At 44.9% G+C, this 14266-nt stretch overlaps 1 protein-coding gene and 1 pseudogene across 1 annotated transcript in view; one reads left to right on the forward strand and one right to left on the reverse strand.

Moving 5' to 3' along the window:
* The window catches only part of LOC126262319 (follistatin), an 809720-nt gene that overhangs the window by 538784 nt on the left and 256670 nt on the right, over window positions 1-14266 (forward strand). The window lies entirely within an intron of this gene.
* Window positions 6445-6562, reverse strand: LOC126263795 (5S ribosomal RNA; annotated as a pseudogene).

Below are 14266 nucleotides of genomic sequence, written 5' to 3' on the forward strand. Positions count from 1 at the left end.
TCTTCCTGACGATTCTCTTAAACTTCTGTCTACTCTTCATCATTACTAAATTCTGATATGAGTGTATTTCTGTTCCTGGGTACGCCTTACAATCCAATACCTGATTTGAATTCTGCCTAAGTATGACGTAATCCAGCTAGAAGTTTCGAGTATCTTCAGGGATTTTCCAAGTATACCTCATCCTCTTGTGATACTTGAACAAATTATTCGCTATTACTAGCTGAAATTTGTTGTAGAACTCAATTGCCCTTTCTCCTCTCTCATTCCTATTACCACGCCCAGGTAATCCGGTAACAATTTCTTCTAGTCATTCCCCTACAGTCGCTTTCCAATCCCCCATGATTAGATTTTTCACCCTTCTTTACATACTGAATTAGCCGTACAATGTCCTCACATACTTCCACCATCTGTTCATCTTCTGCTTGTGACATCGGCATGGGTATCTGATTTATCGTTGCCGGCCTTGGTTTGATGCCTAATCTCGTGAGAGCAACACTATCATTAGACTGTCTACAGTAGCTGACTCTCAGCAGTAGTTTCCTATTGATAACGAATCCTATTCCCATTGTACTATTTTCTGCCACTGTTGATATTACCCTATATTTGTCGGACCAGAAATCATTGTTTTCGTTGCCTTTTACTTCACTGACCCCACTAATACTACATTGAGTCTTTGCATTTCCTTTTTCAGATTTTGTAGCTTTCTATTACGTTCAAAGTCTCATATTCTGTGCTCCCACTAGTATAACGTTAGCCCTTCGTAGGTTATTCCATCTTTTCTCGCGGTCACGATGCCCATGGCAGTCCCTTCCCGGAGAACGGCATGGGGGACTATTTCGGAGTATTTTTCCAGTAGATACATCATCAAAATCTGCATTCTCATGCGTTTGATCAATGCTGATTGTCCCACATTTTAATGGCAGTATCTCACATCAAGGGCAAGACAATGCCCTAAAGTTCTGTCCACTTCTTCGCTCTTTCATAAGGCTGTTGGCGAGGGTGACATCTAATGCCGGGAGTCTTCGGCGGCCACTGATGATAATTTTTATTCAAAAGTATGGCTGGATTCGAACGCAGGACTCAGGAAGTTTTGGTTACTAGTCAAAGACGCTTATTCTAGACCACGGATTAATACACAGCGATAAAACCAATTTTACACTAGCGACTAGACTAATCTGAGATGATAGCTCTGTTGAAAGTGCACGTAAAATTACGCTTTAAAAATCTTTTTGTTTGTAACGGGAAAGGAATCGACGAGTCCCGGCGGCGCTTGGTGTCGCATGAAGGACCTGATGAGCAGTATTTGTCTTGGCTGACTCCAGTTCAGATTACAAAAACGAAATTGCAAATACTTGCCCAAATTTATTTATTTATCTAATCGTGATTTTAAACCATATTCAGCTGATACAAGGCAAATGATTTTATACAATATACATATTATATAAGACAAGATTAAACCTTAAAGTCCATGTTTTTCAACCAGTTAATTAAGCGGGGTGTGAGAGAGAACAAGTCATCGGGAATTCCAGAGTATGAATGAAGTGGACAGCGTTGGACTAAATGTTCAATTGTCTGCTCTTCTCGATTACATTCACACATTGGTGAACTGATCCAGCCTCATTTGTACCTGAAGTAGCTGTAACAACCATGTCCAGTTCTTAACCTGTTGAGGCGGCACCAAAGGTTCCTCGGTAGGTCAAAACCTTTTGGCTTCTTTGAGGGATCAAGGTGATGGGCTATTGTTCCCAATGTTTTTGTTGACCATTCATGCTTCCAGCTTTCATTTAGATCAAAACCATCCGCGATGAGTTGTCCTGCAGTAACACTTGCTGGTCTTCTTGATCGCAATCGTTGCTGTGGCGGATGACAGAATTCCTGGTGCAGTGGTAGAGAGGGCGATGCAGAGATTTTCATGGCCTCCCTCAGTAAAGCTTGTTTCCGCCAGTACAGGTAACCAGTGGCAAGGGGTTGATTTGACGGAACCAGTAATGCAGGGCATTGTGTCGTTAATTTTTGTGTCTACCTTCTTCACACGTACACTTTCCAACCAGACAGGTTCACAGTACTCGGCAGCAGAGTACACAAGACTGATGCCTTTCGGACCTTAGGTGTACCTCAGAAAGCACTGTTGTCGTGTCTGATGCTTTGCACGTGTGAAATCAGCAGCACTGCGAAATATGTAATGTACTTGGAACATTTCCACGTACACAAAGGTAGGCCTTCTAACGTCTCCCTCTCTTTTTTTTTTTTCCTTTAAACCTACGAACGGCACAGGTAGCGCATTTAGTTTTGCAGCGCGACATGAGGCCATTTCTCAAGGCTGCACGCAGCGCATTCCTGGGCGGCGCGTGTGTCGGACGGGCGGTGGCCGACGTGCAGGTAGCCGGGCCGTGGACCGGCGGACCGGGGTTCGATGCCCGAGAAGAAGGGCGCCGTCTGACGGCAGAACCTGCTCCGTCACCAGCCGGCGGCGGCGGCGGCGTGCAGCGCCCCAACCCACCACGACCACCACTGCCCGCCGTGCACCTGTCGTCGCAAACGCAGAAACACAACACCCGCGCACCACTCGTCCCAATACGTTTTCGAGATCTGCGTCAACAAAAAGCGCCATCGTCTGAAATCGCCTACTGCGGATGTTGACGTGCTTACACGGCTTAGTGAAAAGAGAATAAACATCAGAAGCACATATTGCTGAAAATACCCAACTGGTACCTTAGTAGATAGACTGAAGAAAGAAAAATAGATGTTTACAGCGCTTGCAGATTTAGAGACTGTACTACTTTCTATGAAATTATAAAGGTACTTGGGATAAAATACGGGGAATCAAAAGTTTTCTTCATGTTTCTACATCTACATATACACTCCGCTAGCCACGAAGCGGTGTGTGGCGGAGGGCACAATTCGCGCCAAAGAGAATTAGATTAGGAAATTCGGCGCTTAAGGGGGTAGGACGTCAAACGGGCCGACTTCGAGAACGAGAGGCACCACAGGACATTTTAATTTGCACTGTCTATACTTTTACAAATAAATTCATAAAACTTCGTCAGCATGACCAGGAATGATTCAGGATTCACACGCATAGCAGTGCAAGTTCAAAAACAGGAAAAAAATATTTTTTTAAATGTTAAGTTTCATGATTTTTTTTTCACTTACTGTTGGTTGCATTTGTTGCTACAGTTACACTTTTCTTCATAAGTAAGAGAGATTCTTCGATGAATTTTGCACAGCTTACAAACCATACTTACAGGTGTATGAAACTCCAGAATTTATTTAATCTGTGGTAAAATGAATGGGCTGTTACGTTTTAAACTTCGTGTTAAGAGAAAACTCGAATTTTAAAGTTAATTTTCTCAATTTTTACCTCAGTTTTTAACAGATTTGGGAAATTCTAGAGTTTCATACACCTGTAAGTATGGTTTGTATGCTGTGCAAAATTCATCGATAAATCTCTCTTACTTATGAAGAAAAGTGTACCTACAGCAACAAATGCAGCTAATACCAAGTGAAAAAAATGACGAAATTTCACATATAAAAGAAATTGTATTGTTATGTTTTTGAACTTCCTCTGCTACGAGTGTGAATCCTGAATCCTTCCTGGTCATGCTAACAAAGCTTTATGAATTTATTTGTAAAAGTATAGACAGTGTATATTAAAATGTCCTGTGATGCCTGTCCTGCTCCAAGTCGGCCCGTTTCACGACCTACCCCCCTTAAATGGTAGATGAGTTTCGTTGCTTTGTTGGCAATATAACTAAATATGGTCAAAATACAAAGCCTAGAAAATTCAGACTAGCAACAGCGAGAGAAGCCTTTCGGGAAAAAAAGCGATTTTCTAAACACAGAGAAGTGGTTATAATTAAACTTTCACTACTCGAGAAGGTCAGCACAAAAAACAAATGATCGTAGGACAACAAAAAAATGGTTCAAATGGCTCTGAGCAATATGGGACTTAACTTCTGAGGTCATCAGTCCCCTAGAAGTTAGAACTACTTAAACCTAACTAACCTAAGAACATCACACAAATACATGCCCGAGGCAGGATTCGAACCTGCGACCGTAGCGTTCGCGCGGTTCCAGACTGTAGACCGGCGTAGGACAACAAATCTTGGAGATATTTCTAAGGACTTGGGGACAAGAAATAACGAGCGAACAGTTGAAAGAATCACATTTTAATTTCGGCATGAAAAAGCGACATTTGTTAATTGCGTACCGTGTTTCGGTTCCAGGTTATAAACGTAGCTCAGTATTAAGACCATCTGCTTCCACGCGAGCGTGGAACCGCTCTAGAGATACCATTCCACAGTAGCACGCAGCTATTTTCGAACGGTGGACCACTGAATGTTCAGCTGTCGTGGGAGCTCGTGGCACTGCTTGAAGATCGCACATTGCGTCCAGCAGTCTCAGCTACGGCAGCAGTAACGTTTTCAACAATTTGTGGCGCATTCGGCCGTCGGTCTCTCCCAGGACCAATTCTCGAATCACCAAACAATCCGAATTTCCGCATCAAATTCTTCAACGCCGTTGCGGAAAGAGGACATCTCCGTATTCCTTTAATGCGTCGACACTCGCGCCGAACAGCTGCACTACTGCTGTTGTTTTGATAAAACAGCTTTACGAGTAATGCTCTGCTCGCCTTGTCCAGACCCATGCTGACGGTCTGCAACTGTAATGCACACAGGTGTTTGTGTTTCAACCCTACGTCGCCGTACCACCAACAGCGCCTAATGACACGTCATGATATTAGCACTGCTAAGAACCCAAATCGTGCACGCACTGTCTGAACATTATTCGTATTAAGTTGAACGCCCATATGGTAAACAGTTTTCCGTCTACGCTGGCTCAAACAGCGAACATTTAGTTATAACCATCCCGTAAATTCAAATGTTAGAAGATCTTTCCCGAAGATATCTATAGCGTAGCCTTGTACGGAAATGAAACGTGGACGATAAACGGGTTAGACAAGAAGAGAATAGAAGCTTCTGGAACGTTCTACTACAAGAGAATACTGAAGATATTGAGGAAATACTGAATCGATATGGGGAGAAGAAAAATTGACACAACTTACCTAAAATAGTGGACAGGTTGATAGGGCTCATCCTGCAGCATCAAAGAATCCTAAAATTGGTCACTGAGTGAAGTGTGCGAGGAGTGAAACTTATAGACAGGGAGATCAAGTCTTGACTACATTAAGCACGTTATTAGTGTAGGTTGCATTAGTTATTCAGAAATGAAGGAGCTTTCGAACGATAGACTATCATGGAGAGCTGCTTCAGACATCAGAAGAGACTTCATAGACTATTGTCTATAGAAAATCATATCGGATTGATTTCGGTCTTCATGTGGTATCTAGTCGATAACCGAACCTGGAATGTGCTAAGATACATCATTTTCCTGCCCATCTACTTTTAACTCATCGAATTTGTTTAATTCAAGATGAGAAACTCAAAACTGAAACAGTTTCGAACAAGCACTTGTAAAGCTTAACATCACAACTACGTGTATGCACAATCAGAGATGATGAACATGTCGATAAGCCAGCGAAAATACTAGGTAACGGCACCGTATCTTCTTCGACTCTATTTCACTGGAGCGGTGGACATATTAAAAATAAGAAACAGGTTTCCGTGTTAGTAGATGTTTCTAGTTGTTCATCGGCGCTCTCATGTTCAGCATGGTGGGGATCTACCTTCTTTTTGTACGTAGAGCTCATATCTTAATCGAATTCATTTAGGAAAGTGAAGATGAGTGAAGATCCATTGTTCAAAACCATCACCTGATCTAGTATCGACTGTCGTTTGGTTAGTTGATAATAGGAAATTGTTGTCTAGGAAACATCTGCACTAAATTTCGAAGGATGTTTTTCTATGTATTTTGATGTAATAGTCCTTGGTCTCCAATACTTCCTTAAAGAATTATACTGTGATTATGGTTTGTTTGCTATCCCAGTTACCACGCTTTCTGTGAAAATAACTTCAGAATAGTGGAACAGTCTGTAACACGCAGTTCTGCAATAGCACAACACACAACATACGACAGAAAGTAATGCACCTTATGTACAGATGCAAATGCTCTGGTTGAAACAACATCCGAGATCGCAATAACGTTCGTTTATTACGATCAGTTTCGGGTTATGTTAAAGCCATCCTCAGGTTTTTTGGGCCCCCTATAGCTGGTGCTCCTCGGTTTTTCACGTGATACCACCATCGTACACTGTGAAAAACCTAGGAGCCGCCAGCACCAGCCATAGCACTCCGTCTTCAGGCCACAAGTGGCCCATCGGGACCATCCGACCGCCGTGTACTTCCTCAGGATGCGGATAGGAGGGGCGTGTGGTCAGCACACCGCTCTCCCAGTCGTTATGATGGTTTTCTTTAACCGGAGCCGCTACTGTTCGGTCGAGTAGCTCCTCAATTGGCATCACGAAGCTGAGTGCACCCCGAAAAATGGCAACAGCGCATGGCGGCCCCGATGGTCACCCATCCAAGTGCCGGCCACGCCCGACAGTGCTTAACTTCGGTGATCTGACGGGAACCGGTGTATCCACTGCGGCAATGCCGTTGCCACCAGCCATAGGGGGCCAAAAAAAAACCTGAGGATGGTTTTAACGTAACCCGAAACCGGTCGTAATAAGAAAAAATGTTATTGCGATCTCGACTGTTGTCTTAACCAGAGTATAGCACCAGATTGATACGCTCCACGGACAATGTTGACTACATTCAAGATGCAACAAATGCACTGCGCTGTGGTTGCCGTCGCTGTGAAATTACCTCAACATAACATCGCAAACACGACGTTCATAGCGGCCAGCTGCCACTGCCGCAGAAACAACGCGGAGACGAGCCGAGTAGCATGAGATGTTCAATTGACTCTTTTATTAGAACATGCTACGCGTTTCGGGATTACATCCATCTTCATACATCACAAACTTCAACTCCTTCCTAACCAACCAGGCGTACAGCCTTGACAACTCAAAGAAAAGTTTGAGTTGCCAAGGCTGTACGCCTGGTTGGTTAGGAAGGAGTTGAAGTTTGTGATGTCTGAAGATGGGTGTAATACCGAAACGCGTAACATGTTCTAATAAAAGAGTCAATTGAACATCTCATGGCTTTATTGCGATTGTACAGCCTTGGTTGTCAATTATTAACATAAAAATGATCGCAGGCCTCAGACGGGATTTTATGTCCTGTATACCATAATACTCCTTCCTCTGGACTGGATCGTTCCGATGACAGTTGCAGGGTGTTTGTTTTCAGACGTTTCCCGTCATTCACGCCAACGGCCAACGTGATTCGTCTGAAAAGGCCAGCTGTCGCTACTCAGTGGACGTCAAGTGGCGGTACTGTCGTGCAAATTCCAGCCTTCGTCGCCGATGAATAGCAGTCAGCACGGATGCGTGAACCACGCACCTGCTGCGGAGGCTCATACGCAGCAACGTTCGCTGAATAATCGTTGAGGAGATGCTGTTGGTAGCCCTTTGGTTCATCTGGGCAGACAGTTTCTCAACAGTTCTACGTCTATTCGCCGGTACACATTTCCACAGCTGTCGTTCGCCCCTGTCATATGCATCCCGTGGTGCACTACAGTTACCTCGGCGCCAGTTTTGGATAGCGCCAGTTCACCATGCACGGTATACTTTAAACACGGCGCCACGCATACAGTTTACAGACTTAGCCAATTCCGAAATGCTTGCACCCTTTGCCCCGAAAGCCGATTAGCATTCCGTTTTGGACATCAGATAAATCGAAACTTCCTGGCAGATTAAAACTGTGTGCCGGACCGCGACTCCAACTCGGGACCTTTGCCTTTCGCGAGTAAGTGCTCCACCACCTGAGCTACCCAAGCACAACTCACGCCCCGTCCTCACAGCTTTACTTCTGCCAGTATCTCGTCTCCCACCGTCCAAACTTTACAGAAGCTCTCCTGCGAACCTTGCAGAACTAGCACTCCCCAAACAAAGGATATTGCGGAGACATGGCTTAGCCACAGCCTGGTGTATGTTTCCAGAATGGATCACATAAATCGCTCCGTTTCCAGATTGTGACCAGGATTGCATTGATTTCCGCGTTCCACACTACACGTTTTATATACCCTCCACTGATAGTGCTGTCACAGGCCGTCTTTGAGTGGTTACTAAGTTGACGAACGTAGGTGGTGGTAACATTAATGTGACTGGACCGTGTTGTATGAACATTAAATTTACTAGATAAAACTTCGAAGTGAAGTACTGCATTATTTCTTTTCTTTTAATAACTTGTCCTCTAATTAAAAGCTTATGGTAAATACAGATTCAGTTTATTGCAGCTACTACGATAATATCGATGTGAGTACTACAGCCGCGCGGAGTGGCCGCCTGCGGTTAGAGGCGCCATGTCACTGAGTGGGCGGCCCTCCCACCAGAGGTTCGAGTCCTCCCTCGGGCATTGGTGTGTGTGTTGTTCTTAGCATAAGTTAGTATAAATTAGTTTAAGTAGTGTGTAAGTCTAGTGACCGATGACCTCAGCAGTTTTGTCCCTTAGAAATTCACACATTTGAACATTTGAGTACTACATTTTACGATCAGCAATTTTTTAGCATATCTGTTAAGTCATTGCCATTTTCTATAAAATTATTTACAATAGAAGATATTTAGCTGCAGAGCACAAGAAATATTCTCTGATACGATACTGGCTGATAATACAGGTACTGTTAGGAAGTAAGGTTCAAATAGCTCTGAGCACTATCGGACTTGACAAAATGGGTCAAATGGCTCTGAGCACTATGGGACTTAACTTCTGAGGTCATCAGTCGCCTAGAACTTAGAACTACTTAAACCTAACTAACCTAAGGACATCACACACATCCATGCACGAGGCAGGATTCGAACCTGCGACCGTAGCGGTCGCGCGGCTCCAGACTGAAGCGCCTTGAACCGATAGGCCACACCGGCCGGCTAGGAAGTCAGGGGAAGGAGAGATAGGGCTGGGAGGACTGGCTGATTAGCTGTTCGGTCTCGGAAGTTCTGTACAAAACTGTTTCCCAGTTCAGTCTAACCACTGAGGTGGTGTGCCGCTATATGTTTGTTGCCGAAGATTTCGGTTTGTCCCGAAAGGTCAAGTTTTACACCTTCCTTAGCAAGAGGAAGTAATCTAGAGCGGTATCGGGGAAAAAGCTCCTGGCTATTCTATGAAGAGACACACACCGTTTTACATACTGTAGCCAAATCTTTGGAACATTGTCCATGGAGCGTTTTCTGTTCTTCCCTCAATTGTTGTTCCTGTCCAGCGATTATTGCATAAAGATGGCTACGCCTCACAACATTCCCATACGATTAGCGAACAGATAGCAGCCGCTGCAGTGTGTATTTACAGGCGAATGGCGAAGAGCGCAGCCCACGAGCGGTGTGACACGACCCAATTAGAATGAAATTTTCACTCTACAGCGGAGTGTGCGCTGATATGAAACTTCCTGGCAGATTAAAGCTGTGTGCCGCACCGAGGCTCGAACACTGGAACTTTGCCTTTCGCGGGAAAGTGCTCTACCACCTGAGCTACCCAAGCACGACTCACGCCCCGTCCTCACAGCTTTAATTCCGCCAGTACGTCGTCGCCTACCTTCCAAACTTCACAGAAACTCTCCTGTGAACCTTGCAGAACTAGCACTCCTGGAAGAAACGATATTGAGGAGACATGGTTTAGCCACAGCCTGGGGGATGTTCCTAGAGCACTTTCCTGCGTAACGCAAAGGTCCCGAGTTCGAGTTACTTAGCTTGCATTTATCGCGAATCTCTTGCCCCACGTAAAGTCCCGAGCGACTGGAAAAAAGCGCAGGTGACGCCTGTATATAAGAAGGGTAGAAGGACGGATGCTCAAAATTGCAGACCAATATCCTTAACATCGGTTTGTCGCAGGATTCTCGAACATATTCTGAGTTCGAATGCAATGAATTTCCTTGAGACAGAGAAGTTGCTGTCCATGCATCAGCACGGCTTTAGAAAGCATCGCTCCTGCGAAACGCAACTCGCCCTTTTTTCACATGATATCTTGCGAACCATGGATGAAGGGCATCAGACGGATGCCATATTCCTTGACTTCCGGAAAGCGTTTGACTCGGTGCCCCACTGCAGACTCCTAACTAAGGTACGAGCATATGGGACTGGTTCCCAAATATGTGAGTGGCTCAAAGACTTCTTAAGTAATAGAACCCAGTACGTTGTCATCGATGGTGAGAGTTCATCGGAGGTGAGGGTATCATCTGGAAAGGCCCAGGGAAGTGTGGTAGGTCCGCTGTTGTTTTCTATCTACATAAATGATCTTTTGGATAGGGTGGATAGCAATGTGTGGCTGTTTCCTGATGATGCTGTGGTGTACGGGAAGGTGTGGTCGTTGAGTGACTGTAGGAGGATACAAGTTGACTTGGACAGGATTTGCGATTGGTGTACAGAATGGCAGCTAACTCTAAATATAGGTAAATGTAAATTAATGCAGATGAATAGGAAAAAGAATCCCGTAATGTTTGAATACTCCATTAGCAGTGTAGCGCTTGACACAGTCACGTCGATTAAATATTTGGGCGTAACATTGCAGAGCGATATGAAGTGGGACAAGCATGTAATGGCAGTTGTGGGGAAGGCGGATAGTCGTCTTCGGTTCATTGGTAGAATTTTGGGAAGATGTGTTTCATTTGTAAAGGAGACCGCTTATAAAACACTAATACGACCTATTCTTGATTACTGCTCGAGCGTTTGGGATCCCTATCAGGTAAGATTGAGGGAGGACATAGAAGCAATTCAGAGGCGGGCTGCTAGATTTGTTAGCCGGCCGAAGTGGCCGTGCGGTTAAAGGCGCTGCAGTCTGGAACTGCAAGACCGCTACGGTCGCAGGTTCGAATCCTGCCTCGGGCATGGATGTTTGTGATGTCCTTAGGTTAGTTAGGTTTAACTAGTTCTAAGTTCTAGGGGACTAATGACCTCAGCAGTTGAGTCCCATAGTGCTCAGAGCCATTTTGCTAGTTTTGTTACTGGTAGGTTTGATCATCACGCGAGTGTTACGGAAATGCTTCAGGAACTCGGGTGGGAGTCTCTGGAGGAAAGGAGGCGTTCTTTTCGTGAATCGCTACTGAGGAAATTTAGAGAATCTGCAATTGAGGCAGACTGCAGTACAATTTTACTGCCGCCAACTTATATTTCCCGGAAAGGCCACAAAGATAAGATGAGAGAGATTATGGCTCGTACAGAGGCATATAGGCAGTCAGGGAGAGAAGATGCTAGTTGTGGTACGAGGTACCCTCCGCAACGCACCGTATGGTGGATTGCGGAGTATGTATGTAGATGTAGATGTAGAGTCTCGGTCCGCACACAGTTTTAATCTGCCAGGAAGTTTCACTGCCCAATTGTTTGCGCGGCTATCTCGGCCATTGCGCGTCGTACGACAGGGAGCGCTCCTAGACATACGGTGCCGCTGACGCATGCTCAGGACCGTCCGCCGTCCCACGAGACAGCCTGCAAGGGACTCCTGACAAATATCACGGCAACAGTGAGGGCACGCAGTGCGTCTCCGCAGCCCGTGGAGGCAGAGGCCCTTTCGCGACTGGGACGGGGACCGCGGCGCGTTATCTGCGGCCAGGTTTGCTGCGCGCTCTGTCGGCTGTCGCCTATCGCGCCGCCTGCGCCGCCGTATCGCTCCCCCTGACCTTGCAGCCTGTCGGCGCGCGGAATAAAGCCGGCATTCAACGGCAGCGCGCCGACGGTCAAGGATTTCGGCGAAGAGGCGTCCTGCCGTAGCGCCGCGCCGCTCCACTGCGCCGCGAAGGCCGCGTCTCGAGCGCCGTCGCCGATTGGAAGCGCGCTAGCAGCGTCTACTCTCAAACCCTTCAGACTGTACCTCACAGACTGCTGCTGTTCTCCAAGGTCCAGTCACCCTAAACGTCGACGGAAAGGAACGTGTATTGACGTCATCGTCAAGTGCAGGTGTGTTCGCACAGGACCAGTGGTCGTCAAACTCTTGTACTCTAGAACCAATGCTGGCATTGTCGGGCGGCTCCTTGGGCCGCAAATGCACCGAACTTATTATTAATTGGTGGCCTCCACGAATCAGTATGTTATGAGTACGTAATAGATTAGGTATATTAAGGGCGTGATGAGCTGGCTGCCAGCCACAAAGTAATGGTCAACATATAAAATGACTTTTATTTTAATAATATGCCGGCCGGAGTGGCCGAGCGGTTCTAGCCCCTACAGTCTGGAACCGCGCGACCGCTACGGTCGCAGGTTCGAATCCTGCCTCGGGCATGGATGTGTGGGATGTCCTTATGTTAGTTAGGTTTAAGTAGTTCCAAGTTCTAGGGGACTGATGATCTCAGAAGTTAAGTCCCATAGTGCTCAAAGCCATTTTTATTAATATGAATATTTATATAAATCTTTGGAGGGAGAGAGATTGATTATGATTGAGACTTTACTTTAAGTCGTAACTGGTACCTGAATTTTGGTTGCTGCCTCCTTAAATGAACAGCTTCTGCACCAGTTGGTGACGTATTATAATTCGGAGGAAGTTATTGTTCTTTAAGATTTAAAGTACGAGTCTGTTGGTTACTTGGCCGTATTGCGGATAGCTTTGAGCCCAAGTTTTCGTAGCTTATCATACCTAAGGGACAACTATTGTAAGGAAATAAGATCAAACAGCAATCTGCTTTTCGTGAGAAAAGGAGATTGCTTGGCACACAAACTTCCTTCAAACTACACGTCCTGCTACATCAATATTAGTCAGTGGAGTTCAGCACCATACTGTTGTACAAGAACATAATCGAGTTACTATAATTAAGAAGTTATGAGAGGCTGTTACGTATTGAATGAAAACTATAGAGAATGCATTTCTTTTCCTGTATTTTAGTGAACTTTGTACACTTACAATTCTGTCGATTGATAGACGGCGATCCGGCCGGAGTGGCCGTGCGGTTCTAGGCGTTGCAGTCTGGAGCCGAGCGACCGCTACGGTCGCAGGTTCGAATCCTGCCTCGGGCATGGATGTGTGTGATGTCCTTAGGTTAGTTAGGTTTAAGTAGTTCTAAGTTCTAGGCGACTGATGACCTCAGAAGTTAAGTCCCTTAGTGCTCAGAGCCATTTGAACCATTTCATACACGGCGACGACAATGAAGTTCACCTTCTTTTCCAGAAACAAGATATTTCTATTCTTCACTTCCAGAAAATTATATACATAAATGTTTGGCAACTCTTACACAAACTTTACTCAGTTTTATCACTACAATAGCAATTTTCATTACATATAACAATACGTTCTGAGCGACAGCCTAACAACACGTCCCCTTTCCACAAGATACAGATTAACAGCCCCTTTTTTTAATAAATCAATTACCTTTTTTTAGAGTCCATACTCAAACATTCACAACTACTATCGTTGCGGGGATTGCGCTCTAAAGAGTTTCTTGCTGTCCAGCTGCGCTTCACTTCACTTCAAGTACTTTTTGAATCACATTTACATTTACGGTATTTACATACATTACTGAGCTTCTCAGAATAAAATCAGGCACAAATTAGTTAAAAGAGGAGCAGTGAGGCTCACATAACATTACAAACTGAAGTCGACAACATTCGGAAGACCGCTGCCACTCTCAGCGATTCCAAAGTTGTAACACTGTAGTTGCCTGATGATGTGTTCCTGTATTATCTGTGGGAGGAGATGATTAATTCTATGATAACGGTAATTGTTTCTTATATTTAAATGCACTAAGCAATAAGAGATACGATCACAAATGCTTACTATATGTTCCTTAATTTAATATCATATTGCTTGCTACACTGTGTGTATGGGTTTGAAATTATATTCTCTATAATGTGCATTCACAAATCCATGTTACTTTCGGTAGAAATGTATACCGTGGCAGCTGATCGGTACAACGAACATACACACCCATGACTTGTCAGTACTGGAAGACGAACAAGAAAACTTTTCCACTCATCCCGCAACAGCAAACACATCGGTCCCAGCACCAGCTTCGCCTCTGAGATGACTGGTCAACTTTTGCACTCTACTGTAATTCCTCCAGTCTATTTTTGATTCGGCGAAGGAGTCAGGTACAGCCAACTATTACACGTAGTATGTATTCTTTACTGATTTATAAGTTTTCTCTTTCACGAACGATTAAACATTAGCATCTGTTACAAATGGAAATGTATATTCGTTATCGGTAAAAGAACAAGTACTTGCTGTCAGCAACTGTCGTCTATACTTGACTCTTTCGTCGAATAAAATTATTGTGCAGTTGCTCACAATGA

This window comes from Schistocerca nitens, chromosome 6, assembly GCF_023898315.1.
Source record: "Schistocerca nitens isolate TAMUIC-IGC-003100 chromosome 6, iqSchNite1.1, whole genome shotgun sequence".
Taxonomy (NCBI): Eukaryota; Metazoa; Arthropoda; class Insecta; order Orthoptera; family Acrididae; genus Schistocerca; species Schistocerca nitens.